The sequence below is a fragment of the Eretmochelys imbricata genome, chromosome 2, assembly GCF_965152235.1.
Source record: "Eretmochelys imbricata isolate rEreImb1 chromosome 2, rEreImb1.hap1, whole genome shotgun sequence".
NCBI classification, from domain to species: Eukaryota; Metazoa; Chordata; order Testudines; family Cheloniidae; genus Eretmochelys; species Eretmochelys imbricata.
Genome location: NC_135573.1, coordinates 223658292 through 223677953, shown reverse-complemented (window position 1 = coordinate 223677953; position 19662 = coordinate 223658292). Strand labels below are relative to the sequence as shown.

The following is a 19662-nucleotide window of genomic DNA, read 5'->3' as shown; positions in this document are numbered from 1 at the left end:
TCCAAGCCTTCAATGGGTTGTTAGAAACAACAGTGACTAAAAAATACTCACTTTGAAAACTAGTGATATATACCGTGTCCTTTTAAAGTGCAATTACAATTTTTGTTCTTCTGTTATTGTAATTTGCAAAATATCATCCCCCTGTAATGGTACATTTATGTGAAAGCGACTGTACAGTAAGAGATGTAACAAACATTTGCGTGATATATTAGCTAACTGTCCCAATAGCACAATAAGGGTGTGATCTATGCTGTACCTATTTTTATGCCTAAAATTCTAAAGAGACTAGTAAATCCCAGATAATTTAGGGTCCTGTCCACCAGGAATTTATACATCTTCCTATGGTGAGCAGGCTGCTGGTAGCCGTGTAAGGTAGTGTAGCACTTTGGCGCAGCTATAAAAGGGATATAGTGCAAGTAGTCAAAGGAGCACACTGTAGGCAGACTGTAAGAAATGAGATTTTACTGTTGTCAGCTGACAGCCAGGTTGCCTCCCCCTTCAGAACTCCTAATTCCCAGAATGCAATGCATGTTGTAAGCTTACAGTTGCAGTTACCATGACACAATACAGGGTAGCACTTTAACTGAAACACAGAGACTTTATAAACGATGCATATTCTGGTGTCTTCAGTAGCAGCACGTGATTGAGTTTTCCCTATGACCAGTTCTCCTCCTCCTTCACTTGCCCAGCATATTGCTTTTCTTTCCCCGGCTGAGCTCCCTCACAGTGCTACCAGTCAGTGAGATACCAACCATTTCATGGTTTCAGTTTGCCAGAGAAGAACTCCCATCTGCATTAGGAGATAAAGGGACACTTGGCCATACCCTTCCTCCTCCCCAAACCACAGGTACAGAAATGGGAGTAGTCTGCACAGTTCTAAGGATGGTTTAAAAGGCATGTTTCTCCCTGCCTACCAGTTAATTCCTGGAAAAACTGAAGACTGAAGGCCCACTTACTGGGCAATGCAGCTCCATGTCACAGTCTAATTTAGGGCTGAGGATCAATTACATAATCTAGCCTTATATGTCCTCACATACATGACAGACCCAAGAACCGTAACATCTCTCCTCTAAAAGAACTGACCACGCAAAATACATATCCTGAAAGAAGTCTGTGACACCCAGAAAAACAATAGCAAAGGAATGACTGTAAAATGTGCAGGTCATCTTTCATATACCGTATGTGCATTCTACTCCCCATGTTTGCAAATGATGTCACATCAGCTTAGACTAAGCTGTTTTCGGGAAGGAAATTCAGAGAAGAATCTGACCCAGTAACCCCTGCAGCCGTACTACTCCAAGTTTAAACTGCCTTTTTGTTGACCACGAAGCACTGTGCATATTTAGGATAGTGGGTCTGAAATAAATAATAAATTTGTACACCACTGTTTGTTGATTAATTTTGGCCTCTTTTTAATAAGATTGTTTCAGTTTACATTGGATCTTTACTCATTTTATCATTCCCTGCTTTACGTCATTTCACCGTATCAGTTTCTAAGGAAAAGAGAACGTGACTCCAAACAGATATGCACAACTAATTCTGCAGTCAGTTATGGGACTGATTTTTGTAAGTGTTTGAGCACCATAATTCCATAGAAGTCAGGGGAGGCACCAGGTTCTTAGTACCTCTTCATTTTGACAACTTCAGGTAATTTTTAAGTGATTATTTGAAACTGCTAACATGCCTTAACCTCCTCCATTTGTGGATTTTCCTCTGGCTCAAAGCAGTATTAAGCAGGCCCCTTTAAGCTAAAGAAATGTACACATTCAAAATGTTCCATCCAAGCAAAAGTAAAGCAGAACCAATGTTTTAAAATGTATTCTCAACCTTGTGTTAATGTGAAAACTTGGCAAATTCAGCCTTGTTCTCGGATCACCTTAGGCAGTGTCATGCCAAAACAAGTATGATTCTTGGGATTTTTAAGAAAAACGTTTCCCATAGCTGCTGCTCCCTTGGATTTAGTAAGAGCTGAAGCAAGAATTTAAATTCTTTTGAGAGTGTAACCATAGAGCGCAACGTGATCTTCCAGCACACTCTGATATTCCACTACAATGAAGAATTAATTAATTCATCTTTCAGACTCTTATCCATCCCAGAGTCATAACGTCAACAGGGTGCCAGCATTGGGCAACACCAATGGAATGAATTTGCCTCATGAATTTTAGCTGATGGTTCAATACTCCCTGTACAGATGACTGGAGAAGTACATTCATTTAATCTGCAGGCACATGAAGACCTCCTGTCTCGCATTTTGGCACCATTTACTCTGTAGTAGTCGTGTGCCAGCACAGACTGTATGTGCACCTTATATGGGAACTCTCATCTCAAGCAATTGTTTTTTAATTCTGTTCTTAAAGGTGGATGTCAGCACTCCCAGTACTGCTGAATCTGGAGCATACTCCAGCAAATTTCATCCCCTGCTTCTTGTATCTTTCACTTGACTCACTCCCCAGGGTTTATTTATCTCATATGAAAACTGAATCCAGAAGTCCTTAACTCAGAGATACAGTCTCCTCTATGTGAGAATAATCTCTGTAAAAAAAGTTAAACTCAGGGGTACTGTTCAGATTACGGAGTTTCCTACTTGCTCTTTTGTGGGGTAAAGGCAAGGGACTGGGTTTGCTATCTGTAGCAGAGGCTGCGGTTCCATCCTCTGAACTCACGGAACCCCTAAGAGTTCTGTGCAGATAGGGATCCACAGGAGGCAAGGGCTATCCACATGGACACCTCCTGCCTCCATTATTTCCCCCTCTCCCCTGGATCCTACCAGCTCCCACTGACACTGGTTATTGCAGGAGCAATGCTTGTGGGAGGTCCCCATTCGGAACATATCTAAAAGGCAGGGGAAGGGCCATGTTCTACAGTGCAGACAAGGCAGAAGTTTATATTTGCACAGCCTCAGGATATCTCAACTTCTCCAGTGTCCCCCATGTTTTGTTTTGATGGGCAGGTTGGTTTGGGGACAATCCAGAGCATCCCCAGTGGCTCCCCCATTCCCTCTCCAACTCTTTGGAGCTGGAATGTCACAAAGTCCCATGGGTGGCCTCTGCTAGGTGCAGAGGAAGCATGCCACAGAGTTGGACTCCTCTTTACTGTGGGAGCAGGCTCTCCTCAGTATGTGGATGTGGAAAGGAGTAGGAGACACACAATTTTGACTCAGTCTTAGTGGAGCGAGCTCCCAGTGAAGTCAAGGACTGAGTGAAAACTGAATAAGAATCTCAGGATTTAGCCTTGAAGTACAGAATGCGCTGATGCCCTATTAAGCGGATATGAGCTATAGGAGTTTGCAATATGGCTTTTTTCTCAGGGCAAATCTATTTACCTTCTTAACAGAGCAAGCCAAAAGAAAGATAAATACACACTGAAATATAAATAGAAGTTATAACATAAACTAACAGTGGAAAACAACACAAATACAAAAATGCAATGTGTGTGTACAGATCAAAAATATTTACACTGATATTTCCCTGGCAGAAAGGAACTGATCATAGATTCCAAGGTCACAAGGGACCAGTAGGATCATCTAGCCTGACTGTGTAACACAGGCCCTAGAACCTCCCTGACAAATTTCTTAGAGCAGATCTTTTTTAAAAAACACCCAGTCTTGATTTAAAAACTGTCAGTGATGGAGAATCACCATGACCCCAAGTAAATTGTTCCAATGAGTAATTACCCTCACTGTTAAAATCTTACACCTCATTTCCAGTCTGAATTTGTCTAGCTTCAACTTCCATCCATTGGATTGTATTATACCTTTCTCTGTTACATTTAAGAGGCCATTATCAAATATTTGTTCCCCATGCTGATACTTATAAACTGTGATCAAGTCACTTTTTCACCTTCTCTTTGTTAAAATAAATAGATTTTGCTCCTTGAGTCTATCACTGTAAGGAATGTTTTCTAATCCTTTAATCGTTCTTGTGGCTATTCTCTGATCCCTCTCCAATTTATCAACATCCTTCTTGAATTGTGGATGCCAGAACTGGAAACAGTGTTCTAGCAGTGTTCTAGAGGTAAAATAACCTCTCTACTCCTACTAAAGATTCCCTTGTTTGTGAATCCCAGGATTACGTTAGCCCTTTTGGTCACACCATCTCACTGGGAATTCATGTTCAGCTCTTTGTCCACCACAACCCCCAAATCTTTTTCAGTCACTGCTTCCCAGGATAGAGTCCCCCATCGTTTAAGTAGGAACTATATTCTTTGTTCTTAGATGCATATATTTACATTTAACCGTATTAAGATGCGTATTATTTGCTTGCGCCCAGTTTACCAAGGGATCCAGATCACTCTGAATCAGTGACCTGTGCTCTTCATTATTTACCACTCCCCCAATTTTTGTGTCATCTGCAAATTTCATCAGTGATGATTTTATGTTTTTTCTTAGGCCACTGATCAAAATGTTAAATAGCGTAGGGCAAAGAACCAGTGCCTGCAGGACCCCACTAGAAACACACCCACTCAATGATGATTCCCTGTTTGCTATTACATATTGAGACCTATCAGCCAGTTTTTAATCCATTTGATGTGTGCCATATTAATTTTGTATCCATCTAATTTTTTTTATCAAAAAGTCATGCTGTACTATGTCAAACACCTTACTGAAGTCTAAGTAGAATAACAAGAAAGATTTCACCATTCACCAACTCTATGTTCTTGTTTGCTTTTCCAAAGCTCACAAAGTCACACATTTTGTTCACTTGCATTGAACACTTTGTCCATCTGAGCTGGATACCTGCTCTCTAAAGGTTGAGAGCTTTGTTGTGTATGTTGTTTGCTCTTTGTATCAGCTGCAGCTCAGTGACAATTAAAGTGTAAACAGATCAAAAGAAAATCTCCTGTGTCCAAATTCATCCCTGGTCTAACTCCACTGACATGTCACAAGGAGTACATACGAAGTCATGAAGTTGCACTCCAGAGAGAAATGTGGTCTAAGTGTATATAGGCAGCGTTACGTCTAGACTTTAGACCAGTGGTTCTTAACCTGGGGTGCGCGCACCCCCTGGGGGTGTGAGATGCCCTTTCTTGGGGTGCGAGACAGGCCAGATTTTTTTAGAGGGTAAATCATCGAAAACACAAATTAAGCATAGGTACGTAAGTACAGCTACTTTGTTTCATCAAACCTATGTATTTATTAACAATATACATTTTTTAACTATTACTGTAATATACAAACAAAAAATATATCTAGGTTTAAAGAACTGACCTACTTCAACGATTTTTGATAAGGGGTACAAGAACATATTTTGAGAACCAAAGGGGTGCAGGCTGCAGTAAAGGTTAAGAACCACTGCTTTAGACTGTACTGCTTTATAGACTTGAGGAAAATACTTGTTTTCCCTGTAACAATAAAACCACCTGCATAGAGAAAGCAAAGGAGATTTTTATATGCTCCTTGGCAATGACTGATCTTGAGTACCAGGCATTAGGAGCCAATGCATTTAAACTAGTTTATCCCATTGGAAATCACTTCTCAATTTCTGACTTTCAGGTGTTAACCTTTGAATAAAGCAGACATAAAAAGATGTATAAGAAATGGAAAATAGTATCAAGGAGAAAAAAGCAGTCAAGGCATTCCATTTCTAATCCAAACACATTACAAAGCCACAGGGGTAGCTCTAGAACCGCCAACACAACCGCCTACAAAACTGGGCCAGGAGCCAGATACATGAGATGCAAGAGAATTAACTTCCAAAGGCTGATATCTGGATTCTGTCATTGGTTAGTACAGCATGGTGACTACTGAGTTGCTGAGCACCTATCACAATCTTCTTTATCTCTATAATCATCTATGGATATTGTTTCCTAATTATTGACTGAGTATACTGAAAATCTACTCACATTTCTTTGGGCCAAAATCTAGCTGTGGAATGTAATTTTTGAAAAGTTAAGTCATACAGATGCTCCCTAAAATCATAAGAGCACAGTGAGCATAAAAGACTGTACATCTCCAGTCTCAGGTGATCTTTGCTTTCTCAGGCATGTAGGGTGGATAAGGGCTGATGACAAGGCATGAGGAAGTGTTGGGAAGAAGAGCAGCAAGGTCAGAGCTGATAGTGGGTGACTGGATGGCAGAAGAGGAATTAAAAAGAGGCAGTCCAGAGGAAATAGGGTGACATGATATAGTGGAGATAGAGATATGTAAATGAAAGGGATACAGTCCAAAAGAGGCAGTCCATGAGGGTTAGACTGGGGATTTGGGAAGTTAGTTCTCCCAGTAGGGTTGTGGAGGTAGGTTTAGGAGCCTGTATGTGTGAGGGATAAGATGACTGCAAAGAAAGAAAGGAAAGGTCAAGAAACATTTGCCAAGGGATCCTGCATCTCCTGGAAAATCTGCCCAGCTACAGAAACTGTAATTCAAAGATATATTTAAATGGTGGGTTTTTCTGGGAGTGGCTAAGTCATTATGCAAGGTAACCTATTTCCCCTTGTTTTGTCCTATTCCCCTCCCCCCCCAACGTTCTTGTTAAATCCTGGATTTGTGCTGGAAATGGCCCACCTTGATTATCATACACATTGTAAGGAGAGTGATCACTTTAGATAAGCTATTACCAACAGGAGAGTGGGTTGCAGGGGGGGAACCTGGATTTGTGCTGGAAATGGCTCACCTCGATTATCATACACATTGTAAGGAGAGTGATCACTTTAGATAAGCTATTACCAACAGGAGAGTGGGTTGGGGGGGGGGGGAAACCTGGATTTGTGCTGGAGATGGCCCAACTTGATTATCATACACATTGTAAGGAGAGTGATCACTTTAGATAAGCTATTACCAGCAGGAGAGTGGGTGGGAGGAGAGAGAAAACCTTTTGTAGTGGTAAACACCCATTTTTTCATGCTTTGTGTGTATAAAAAGATCTTCTATACTTTCCACAGTATGCATCCGATGAAGTGAGCTGTAGCTCACGAAAGCTTATGCTCAAATAAATTGGTTAGTCTCTAAGGTGCCACAAGTACTCCTTTTCTTTTTTCTTTTCATGTTACAAATAGGCGAGTGACAGACACCACTGACTTGCTGACTTACTGTACCCTCTCTACACACACACACACACACATCACACATCATCTGAAAGCTTATTATATCTACTTTAAGGTGAGCTATGATGTTGCACTGTCAAGTGGTGCTATTACCATAGAAACAGGGATAAACAATGACACCATCAACATATTTACAGGACCACTTTGAAATATTTCCATTAATTTCTGTTAGTTTAATGACTCTATGTATTATTTAAAGACAGAAAGTTGGATTTCTTTGTGACCTCAAGGCATCACAACAACAATCTAGGGGAAAACAAAATCTAATAACTTTGTACAGGTATCATTGAAATGTAATAGTGCTGGTGACATTTCTAGTCAACATCATTATCGTCATCTTGTTCATCATTACGATCTCTGTCAAGAGTGCATGGGTAGCCACAGTCTTCATTGCCTTGACATGTACACAGTTCTGTGCGGAGAACATAACTTCTGTATCTTGCTAAAGACAGGGCTGTGCGGAAAACAATTTTTGGACTGATAGCTGCTGTGATTGTCCCTCCTTAAATTTGGTCTTCTTGGCCAGTTCAGCAAATGTTTTGATGCCAGATTTCTTGACGTGGCTGAAAATGCTACCTGTCCCATTAGAATCAAGTGCACTTCTCACAAATCTCTGCACTTGTTCTTCACCAGCATCTGCTATTTTCAGAATATACTTTTGTACATCTGATGTTACATGCTATACAGTAGATACATTGATATGGATGTGATTTAGCATCAAATCATTTGTCATACGGTTGATGATATGACTGGTAAGAGCTGCAACATACTCATCATCCCTCTTCATTGCAGAGACAAGGACTTGTTTGTGGACTTTGTCTTCACGACTTCTTGTCAGGCCATTTCTTTCTCTGAAAGGTTTTGCATATTCATAATTTGAAGCTGTGAACTGTCATCTCTAACACTAATACCAACCTGTGTATAAATGTCACTGAATTAAAAGGCTAATTTCTAGAATATTTCAGGTAATGCCTGGGCAGTTACAAATTAAAATCTTCTGCCAGGCAAAATAAAGGCAATATTGTATGTACAAAAGCTTACAAAAGGAGATGCATTTGGAATTCACATACATTTGTATCTACCCACTACACACTACGAACTGTGGGCATGCAATCTTCTGCTGCTGGTGCAGAACCTTCAGTGTGAGACTGATCTGGTCAGCAAATTTAAATTGAAAGTATTGAAAACTATTAAAATCGTTTGTGAGTAAGGTTGCCAATTTTGGTGGGACATATTCCTGGAGGTTTCATCACATGACATAATCTTTAATTAAAGATTGATCTTTAGTTCTTGGAGGCTCCAGGACAATCCTGGAAGGCTGACAACTGTATGAGATATTTTGACATTTAAAGATATGCAGTGTGAAAACATTTGATGTTAGTATATTGCAAAATGCTGATATCTGTCATTTTTGCTATATGCCAAACAGCTTAATCATTTCTGAAAAAAATATTCTTGCCCATGTAAAACCAATAAAAACTTTTTATTACATTGTCATTTGGTAACTTTGACCAACAAGCACCACATTACGGTGTTGAAATTAACATAAACTGTAGTCATAGTCATGTTGCAGTGTTTCTGGGACTGTGCAAAAAAATGACACTTTCTCATTTTGGGTTCCTTTGTTTCACCTCACCAACAGGCTTACAGCACCATTTGACAGCTCTACATCGTACCTCATCTAAAGGTACATAAAATAAGCATCCAAATGATATATGAGGTGGGTGTGTGTAGGGCAGTGGTGGGCAACCTGCAGTCCACATGCAGCCCATCAGAGCAAGCCTCTAGCTGGTCGCCAGACCGTTTGTTTACATTTGAACGGCTGCCTGCAGCTCCCAGTGGCTGTGGTTCACCGCTCCCGGCCAATGGGAGCTGCGGGAAGCGGTGGCCAGGCCGCAGGTTGCCCACCACTGGAGTAGAGTGTGTACATTAAACTCCAAAAATATGGCCTTTTTTGGAGAATTGCTGCATACCTAAAAATGTGAGTAGCTGGAAAATACTCATTTTTGTCAGATTATTAGTAGTTTGTTAAGAAGGAAATATTTTCATTTTAGAATTTAAACTCAAATCAGACCTAGAACTAAAATCAAAAGCCATCTGAAATGACTGAAAAGTACTTGAACCTCAATGTTCCTCAGAGACCCATGCACAGAATGGGTCCTCTCCAGGCCGCTCTCTCCACCCCATGCACAATGGGTCCTTCTCCCTCTTCTATGGATCCCACAAAGGCATTTGTACTGCAGATGTGAAAAGAGAAACTCAAGCAAGGTACGAGGGAAAATATACATAATTTAAGGAGGAAGATTTTTGCAGCCTGTGATCAGTAACGTAACTGCAAAGCAGTGTAAAAACTACATTCTGAAATCAGGCCACAGCTGAAAACTTTGCATGCTCTGGACAGTTACCCACTTCCAGTCACAAGTGACTTGCCTCAGCTGTTGTGCAATTCTGAGTTCTCATTTTAAACGTAACATTTTTTGTACTTCTCCCTCTCCTCTCCCTTTAATAATATCTTTGTGTGGGTGAGTACAAGACACAGCATGGAAAGGACTTACTTCATATACAACCTATTACTCTTGATCACAAATTACGCAGGTGTTCTAAGGAACATACAGTCTCCTCCTCATAGATAGAGCTAGAAAGCTGACTTCAATGTGGGGTAGGTATATGCTGGGTGACAGCCAGTCCTTAATTTGTGCCAGGGTTTAATCCCGGCACTTCTGGGCTTGCTGCGTCAGCTATTAAAGTATTGATTGAGCCCTGGCTCCTAATTGCTTAAGCCTCAGCACCTCTTTCATTACAAATTTAAGCACTGGTGACAGCCAAACTTACATTTGAGAGACACCGATCTGCCATCTTGATTTTCTCAGTTTTGTCTTTAACACCAACAGCACAAAATACTTTACCAATATGTATCCTTCTTCAAATGAAAAAGCATCGGGCCCGATGCTAAACACACTTATAGTGGTGTAAATCAGGAGTTACCTCACTGAGATCATTGAAATTACATCAGTAGGAAACCAGTGAAAAAATCAGAATCAGGCCCAAAGTGTTGGAAGAGCTAGAGATTCTCAAGTGTGAACTTCGAGAGTTTCACCTAGCAAGTGGTTGCAGGTCAAGTGCAGTGGCTTGTTTCTGAAGAAGCCGCTGCAGATTTTCAGGTGCTGCAACGTCTTAATTTTACGCCAAGTTCATACTTAAAATGAAATAAATTAATTGAATAAATAAGGCCCAAAACCCAGGCCCTAAATGTGTGTGCAACCAAGTCTCACAGAAGCCCACAGGAATTCTGCCTGAATTGGGGAGGCGGCACACTTTCCTGAAGATGCTCTCTGTTTTCTGATGGGGCATCTACCCCACAAATGGAAGATAGTGGGGGAATGAGCTATCTAGATGTTCAGTGGCATTCCAGGAGCACAAACCAAAGAGGTGCTGAGAGACTCTGGTGATGTGCACCCTATAAAAACTTACGTAGGCTAGCATAGAAGAGACCCAAAACTTCTAGAAATGAGTCTGGAGGCCACTGGCTCCCCAGAAGACTGCTGACATCAGGATGGAGCATGATACTTGTAGGTACAGACAACCCATGAAAACAGAGAGGCATTCCTACTGGTTGGTAACAAAATCAGAAATCAGGTGAGCTTTCCTTGGTTTGAGTTTCATTACGAAAGGTTTGCAAAGCTCTGCCACCAGTATTTCCATTATCCAGAGATGGTGAACTTTCAGGTGCATGATTTGAACACAGAGGCTGGCCACCTGGATAAGGCCAGAATTGTAAAGGTTAATAATGCATTAATCTTGAGAAATGTGGAGATGGAAGTAATGTAAATATATGTTCCCTTTGAGTGGTGACTTAAAAAGGAAGCATTACTAAAAAGGAAAGTGAACAGAAGTACCACGTGCAGTGCTACAAATAAACTATTGATATTCTCCCATTTAGATTCAATCAGTAAGTAAAAATACAGGAAAGAGCAGAAGAGAGATTTTAAATGGAAAAACAAAATCTCTTTTTCAGGTTGCCCTTAGGGGTAGACAAGGGGAGAATCTGTCCTGCGTGCTAACAACAGTTGCTTGGTGTTTTTCACTTATGTATCATACTTCAAAATTCCAGATGCCCTCAAAGTTGAATGAAGGTGGCAATGTGCTTGAGCCTGCACCACTGAAGTCAAAGGGAGCTTTAACATTGACTTTAAAGGGTACAGGATCAAGCCCTATAAGCCTATGGGGTGAGTGAAGCCAGAAAGAAAAAAAAAGACTGTATTTTAAAGGGAAGGGAAGAGTATGCCTGACAAAAATTATGAGCAAGACGAGTGCAGAATTTATTTGCCCTCAGAGTACTCTCTAACCTAAGTAGTTCTCATCTGTTCCTGGAGCAGAGTTGCTTTATCATTTATCTTTTAACATTCTTTTTTTTTTTTTTTTTTTTAAATAGAAGAGCCTTGATAGGTTGAACGTCCTTCACTTATTCCCTAGTCAGATACGTCACTGTTTTCTTATCTGTGGACATCTGCTTCTCCAGAAGATTTGTAGGTTTATTTCACCAGGGCTTTTGGAGTAGCTATCTGAACTCAGTGAGCATGACAAAACTATGGCATTTTGAAAACTGCCCCAATTTTTGAACCAACTTCTGGAAGTGCATACACAATTGACCTTGGAAAATGGGAAAGGGTCCAAAAATGCATGGTCTCTGCTAAGAGTAGAAGCAGAAGCTTTACCCCTAGTTTGCACTAAAAGTTTTCCCCAACAATGTGATTAACTACATTTGTGTCATTCCCGCACCTCTCTACATACACTGATTCAAATTACATTTACCTATTATGAGCCAGCAGTTTCGGGTCTGAATGTGCATCTAAACTGTAGGCGTCTGCATTTTTGTGTCACTCAAATGCAGCAAACAGAACTACTGATATGACACATATGATTCAATCCAACTCTTCCTGCGAACACTAATTTAGCTTTCTATATTCTTTTCTTGCTCATATATGTATTTTATATCCTTTTCTGATTTCCACCCTCTAAAGTTGTTATGCCTCTTTGTAGTTCTTGCACATCTGTGATTTAAAGTTTTAAAGATATTACTTAAATTAAGGTGGATGGCTTAGAGCAGGGAGAGAACACTGAGAGTTCCTTCCTTTACAATTCACCCACACAGGAGACATTCAAAATTTGTCTGCAAAGTGCTAAGTGGAAGTGTGAGGAAGCCAGTACTGTGTGAAGCAACCCTGCCCCAAGGGGTATGTGATGAGTTCAGTCATGACCCTGTTTCCCAGACTTCCATTCATCAGGAAACTATCAAGCACTTGTGCTGTGGAAGCACTGACTAGACCTTTTTAAAAGGTGTGTGGTAGTAAGATCCACTGTACAAGAGGTTCCCCAAGCATACCTTGAACAGCCGTAAGGCCCTCCCCCACAGCACTCCAGCACTGGAGGTGTTCCCCACTCTTTACAGTCCCATGGCTCTCCACAGCCATAATTTACTTCTAAATTAGTGGACCTAGCAGACAAGATTCAAAATTACACATTGCACATTTGATTCACAGGTGGTTGTGTAAAAATTGGATTAAAGTGATAGTGATCTTTGATATCATATTTTTTAAAAGTGCATTGAATGTCTCTGGGTAAGTGTATTCCACAGCTGGGAGTGTGCTTCCCAGCGCAGGTAGACAGACATGCCCTAGCTCTGCTTGGACTAGTGTGCTAAAAATAGCAGTGTGGCTGTGGCAGCATGGGCAATAGGCTCAAGCTACACACCCAAGTACAGTCCCACATGAGTACCCAAGCTGCTAGCCTGAGCTGCTGCCTATGCTGCTGTGGTCATACTGCTATTTTTAGTGCACTAGCTTGAGTGGAGCTAGCATGTGTCTCTCCACCCACGCTGGGAGGCAGACGCCCAGCTGCAGTGTAACATATCCTTTATGTCAACAAAAGGCCTAGCTCTGGCTTAGGGACAGTTCTTGCCCGGTACCATACATGATTTAGTCTTTAACTGTGTTTCTGGTGCTACACCAGCTACTACAACTGGAATAATAAGTTTGTCTTGAACATGAAATACCCTCTCCTTTAACTTGTACAAAATCCCACTGGGCAAATCCAATCAAATCACAATTTCAGAGGTAGAGAACTATGGTTAATTTATTGTGGGTTCATGACTGCTTTTTCAATGCCAAGATGAAGCCCTGAAAGTTCATCAATTAATGGTAACTACATTTATAGGTCTAAAAATCAGTTGTTAACATGGACTTTGTCCTGAGATTTTTTTTAAAATCCTGGAATAGTTTGAATCAATGGATATATAATGGCTTTTCAAGTTTGAGGCATTAATTTAAATCCAATTCTGGCCTCACCAATTTAAAATATTTCTAATCAGATTGCTGTGATGGGAAACTTTTAGACAGAAAATATTTAGTGCCATTAGGTCAGTTTCTCATGGAATAAACTCTCCTTAACCAAATACATAACAGCCTACTCATAGCTGTATCAGCTAAAAGTCTTTGCACACACTAACGATAGCATGAAGGAAATTAACTGTTACCTACCTGCAGTCTTTCTAAACCAAGACAGAGGCAAGTTAGTGAAACCAAATGGAAATATTATAAATTGGTGATCTCAGCATAAGACAGGTGCCTGGCAAATGAACATCCAAGCTCATCCTCTAGTTTTATTATTAAAATATTTTATTCATATCTTGCCAGCTCTGTGCTAGGAGCTTCAGACAGCTTAGCAGAAAAGGTATCTTTCCAAAAGAACTTGCAAGATGAATTCATAACTTAAAAATCACAGGAAGGGGCAACTGATACAAAGTAGTTCCCTAGTTCCATCATTGCACATTACATCATAAAACAGCGCATCAATTTGATTTAAATGTTGTCATGGCATTTTTGGAAATTCTGGAGCTGGGTAGCGCTAGGAACAAATGAACCAAAGGACCTATTATGAAAAAAGTTGGGAAAACTTGCCTGTCATTTGTAATATTGGGGTAGGGTGGGAATCTGCAAGTTGCACTAGTGGTGAGATAGAATATTCACACTACTGAAAAAGGTCAAACAACCAAATTTGAAAGGATACATCAAGTAGAAAGAAAACAGTTTTACAAAACCAAAAAGGGCCAAATCCTGGGGAAAAGGAATTTGTTCTGAAAGAAAACATTACATGGCTGGGAAACACAATTGTCAGCACCAAATGATCAGGGTGTCTACACAGCTCGGCCATGGCTGCTACTACAGGGCATTGGGTACATGTTCTGAACTCTTTGGCTTGGGTTGGGTGACCTTCAGTGGCACCTACTGCACAAAGTTTCCTTCGCAGTTTTGCATCTGAAACAGGCTAAGTAAAACAAAAGCAAAAACTGACTGTAATAAAGACTGCTGATCAGAAAAGAATTTCTTAAAGGTGATTAGAACCCTTCAGACAAGAAAGGCAGCAGAATATCGTTTCAGCGCTTAATAGCAAACTATTATGTGAGTAGAGGTGAAATCTCAACTTGTACTTTTTCTCCAGCTGTGGAGACTGAACCTCAAAAGACATGAAAGTGAGTTAGATGGATGGCGTGAAAAAAATATTTCAATTTCTAGCAGCTGTCCTGGTTTACTGTGAATTAATAAACACCTACAGACAAAATTAAGATGCTTATTAAAGGTTGGTAAGTTTTTACAGCAATGATAATAGTGAAAATTGATATAGTTTTCAAAGGCCTATTAGAATTTAAACTAGATGCATTTTGTTCTAAATAATAAATTATCCAGTGTTGTTCGCTTCTGTTACTCAGACTACACAGGCAGGAATACTCATACAGATACACATTCACAAATGGCAGCACTATACCGTGGAATATCTTCTATAGGAAACTCTACCATATTAAACGCATTTATCCATTAGTAATTTTTCATTAAATTATCCTGTTTCATTGGTTCCTGGCCAAAACAAAGACAAAAGAAGTAAGTTTTTATTTTAAAAAGAAAAAAAACCTCAGTAGAAGGAATTCCTGATGCAGCTACTGCTCACAGAGCTATGGTTGTAATGCAATCTCTGACACACAGTATTTACATAAATGCCACATCACAAAACAGGTAGCTTGTTTCGCTTGCATTTTAATGGTGACATGCAGTGTGCTTCATTACTTTGGGCCATATTTTGCCCTGTCTACCTTCTTCCCCCAGCATCCTACCATAGGCTGAGCCCAATCCTTGTTCCTGGTAAGTCAGTGGCAAAATTCCATTAACTTTTGGCATTATGGTTCATATCATAGCATACACATTTCTCTCTGAACTACTTATATGGTGCTCATCACCATGGTATCTGAGCACCTCACAATTATTAATGTATTTATCCTCACAACACCCCTGTGAGATACAAATGTGCTATTATCCCCATTTAACACATGGGGGACTTAGGTACAGAGAGGCTAAGTGACTTGCCAACATTCACACAAGAATCTGGTGGTAGAATAGGGACTTAAACCCATGTCTCCCAAATTCTAAGCTAGGACCCTAACCACTGGACCAGGCTTGAACATGTTTGATTGGCTGCCCTCAGCCCCAAATTTCTCTTTTGAAAAAGAGGAAGGAAGGCACTTACAAGGAGGGCAGCAGAAAAACCCTTAAAAGAAGAAGGCATTACCATTTTTTTTCACATGCTATTTCAAGAGTGCTCTATGAGAAACTGGCATTATTTAACTATTAGTCAGTTTCTTTAATTCCATGTTCACCGTATCCCTTTAAAATGGTGACTGATAGAATATGAGTCCTGATCACATAAGAAACAGCACCTCTGCTTTGGATGGCAAGTATGCTATTCAGAGGCTTTATGCAGATACTCTATCAGGCTTAGTGATTCTATGGTCATGCTTGTATGTCTGCATTCTTACAGCATCAGAGTACTATTCAACACTGCCAAGTGGGCCTAACTGAACAACCAAAAAAGTCAATGTTACTGTAAAGACTTGTTCCACCCACTTCTTTACGCGCTGAGTGAACTCAGACCATTTGGAAACAAAAAGTCATTTTATGTTGCTCAGTTGTTTATAATCAACACACATAATGTAACCAATTATAGTGAGAACTTTATTTTTAACCATCTCTTTCAATTCTAAGGAAACTGAGTCATAACATAAACCTACTGCCCATAGTTCAATTTTAATCCACAAAAAAAGCTTCCTATATTTTATAATAATGGGTCAAATCCTGTGCAATGTTCTAGGCTCTGAAGACCCTAATATAACAAAACTTCCATCATTCAATGACCCAGAAGGGGGCAGGCAGAGAGGAAGGAGAGGGGGACTCCACAATTCCAGCTCCCTCAGACCACATATGATAGTTTAGCTTTGTTTCTTTTCTAAAACTTCCTTTAGTGATTAAAGTATACCTGGGGGTTTGGCTGGTTCAGAGAACCAGAGCCAATGCTGGGCATAAGCAGACTAAGCGTTTATGGCCCTGAGCAGCTCAAGGGGACCCCCTATTAATTATTAGTATGTGTTGCATGTGTAGGCAGCCCCCCCAAATATTCCTGCTTGGGCCCCCAATGAGCTAGCACCGGCATGCAGAGAACTGATAATCATCAGTCCTGTCTGTATATACTGTTATTCTGGGAGTTACCAAATGAGGCTGTTAAACATAGCCCTGCAAATTCTGAGCGTGCAAGCAGTGTACACTTTGAAGAAAGACTGTATAGTTGTTATTTCTGTGTTGTAGTTTCTTATTTGGGGAGCTGTTGCAAGCAACAGCAGCTCTCTGCCTTAATCTTTCTAACCATAGTCAACTCTTGGTGCAGGGTTGCTTCCTGGGAACTAAGCATTGGTGTTTGGGCTGAGATTCCTGAAAATGAGGCCTGCTGCATACTGTTTGTGACCACCTCTGTTCCAGATATATATAGTATAAACAAACAAGCGACACTGTGAAAATACTCTGCATCTCTGATTTCTCCTTTAGGGGGAAATTCTACTACTGTTGGGCAGATGGGCGACCCTGTAGATAGACTGATTGATCTCAATTTCACTGTGAAATAGATTATGAAAGAAAAATCAATACAGCTCTCTCTTATTTGTGGCCATCTGTCTGTACATGTGTCTGTGTGTGAGACTTCAGTGGGGTTCACTGGGATGTAAGGTCAGGGCAGAATTAGGGGACAGAAGGGTTGGGGGAAGAGAGAGAAGTCAGTGATTTGTGTTTCCTAATTTATTTCTCAATAAAAATGAGACCATGAAATTTTGATCCAGGGTCTGAATGGAAATACGGTCCTTCATGGATGTGGTTTACAATTTCAAAATATTGGACATGCTGAGGATTCATGTAGGTAGATAAACACTATTTTAATAAAAGTTCAGAGAGAACAAGGGATTGCCTGGATATGCATGTCCTGCATATCACTGGCTGAGGAGGGACGTTTGAAGCAAAGCAGTTATTGTCAGGGTTTCAGTATACTGACATTTCCTTTTGAGAAAAGAGCAGGAAAAAAACTAGCTCTTAGGGAGCCCAAGATTTTATAGATCCCAAGCCAAGCCTCAGTCATGATAACCAACATGCTGTCAAAGAATGTACTTGATCAGACCTTGTATCATTAATAGAGACAGTCATCACCAAATGTAACAAGTAAGAAATGTGACAGCAGATTGGAAAAAAAACAGGCTGACAAAAGGATCTCTATCACTGAGCTTGACTCCACCTGCCTATTGGGAACATGGGCCAGTAAGACGATGGGCATGCTCCACTGGGGGCCAACATCCTGGAGTCGCACAGTGTCAGCTGTTCCTTCCTCAGAGATGAGATTCTGGGAATGTGGGTTCTGAGACCACAGCCACAGGAGGAGGAAGGCGTGATCTTGTCTTTCCTTTCTCTTACCTTGGCTGATAGAAAGGAAGGCGGGTTCAGAGTTAGAGTTCAGCCCAGGCTTGGGAGATTCAGGTTCAAGTCCCTGTTTTGCTACAGCTTTCCTTTGTGACTTTGGTCAGGTCACTTCGTCTCTCTGTGTATGCCTCAGTCCCTCACCTGTAAAATGGGATCATAGCACTTCCCTACTTCACCAGGATGTCGTTAGCTGCTTAAATACTATGTAATAGAGGCCACATAAGTACCTAAGAAAGGTGGTGGCCACCAATATATATATGTGAAAGGGAATTTTTTTTAAAGGGGCGATTTTGGCTTCACCCTGATGTCCAACAGCCTGTGACCCATCTTTGCCTCATGGCCCCAGTGCCAAGAAACAATGCCCTCAATGACTTTCAACAGCTGACTCTTTGCACTGAACACAAACTATTATTTCAACAAGTTTTGTTTCTAAACAGGTCAGAAGGCCAGCTGCAAGTACTATGTTTTATTAGACTAAGCTGACTACTAAACAGAGACGTGATAGTAAAAGCACTGGATGAGTTATCACCTTTCCTACAGTGTTCTACCGTAAACAGCCTAAAACACTGCAACTAGAAGTATTGTTCCTAGTGCACCTGAGGGCATTACAGTAGTATTTTTAACAGGCATATAGACACCAAAAAAAGCTTGACTATAACTTTGAATTGTCTTAAAAATGGAACTGTTCTTAACATGGTCTGATGTGATTTGAATAATGGGGTTTCCAACAACTTGCTATTTTTTAGCTTAGGGCAGGTAATAACTTTGGCCTAGTATAAACATCTCCCCCTAAGCTGTATGCATGCAGAAGAGTCTCATGCATGGATCATGCCCTGAGGATGAAATATATATGAGGGTGTATGTGGGTATATGCACATAAACAGCACCATCCTGTGGACCCTGCAAAGGACATTAGAGCTATGGTCTGTGCAGGGGACGGAGAAGAACACTGGCCAGGAAGGGGGGAGCAGTGGTTGAGTGTGGGGTGTACATCTGTCATGTGGATGGCCTCAGCCCCCTGTGGTTCCCAAGGATTTGCCATCTTTGGGTGCACAATATCCTGTGAAATAGTCCACAGCATGACTATGTGGGAGAAATGCTACCTGGGATCCTTATGGAGATTTTCTCCCCTCCTATGGATTTTAATGATTTGGGACACTGAAAGGATCTGCATGGAGAATCATATTCTACCTACTGCAATAACAAGTATTTTTTACTCCTTCCATGGGCTTATATCTAATGGCCAAACACTGTAGTTGTTAATCAGGTAAAATGCATATTGACTCCCAAGACTGGCCCTACCATTGGAATGAGCACAGTGGTTGAAAAGATCCCAGACTCTAGAGAGAAGCTGGATCAAAACAGTAGCGCAGTGCCTGTGGAAAAAGATATTGCCATGAATATCTACATAGCATCAAATTCCACATTACTTTCTCCAGGCACTTTGAGCTCTTCTGGTTTAGACAGATATTTACTTGGTACAGAGTGGTAAAAAGTTTCAGAGATGTGTTATGTTTTGCTCAGCTGTCCTTAAATGCTGTCAAAGTCCTGCTATCTCCTGGTCCTTTATGGATCTGTTTTATTTTCCACTTCTCTGGATTCAGATTTACTGATATTTTTTAAATATAAAGATCATCTAAGAGCTCTGGTGAACACACATGGAGAGCTGCCAGTGCAAAGCTCTTGCAAGGGAAAGAAGTAAACAGGAGACAGATTTATTCTATATATTTCTGAGCTATAACATACATTTTTTATGGCTGATGAATGGTAGGAAATTATTATATTT

The 19662-nt window shown here is 40.6% G+C and overlaps 1 protein-coding gene across 1 annotated transcript in view; it reads right to left on the bottom strand.

The window, feature by feature from the left end:
* Positions 1 to 19662, bottom strand: part of CDK6 (cyclin dependent kinase 6) — a 181409-nt gene that overhangs the window by 9002 nt on the left and 152745 nt on the right. The gene's annotated exons all lie outside the window — the stretch shown is intronic.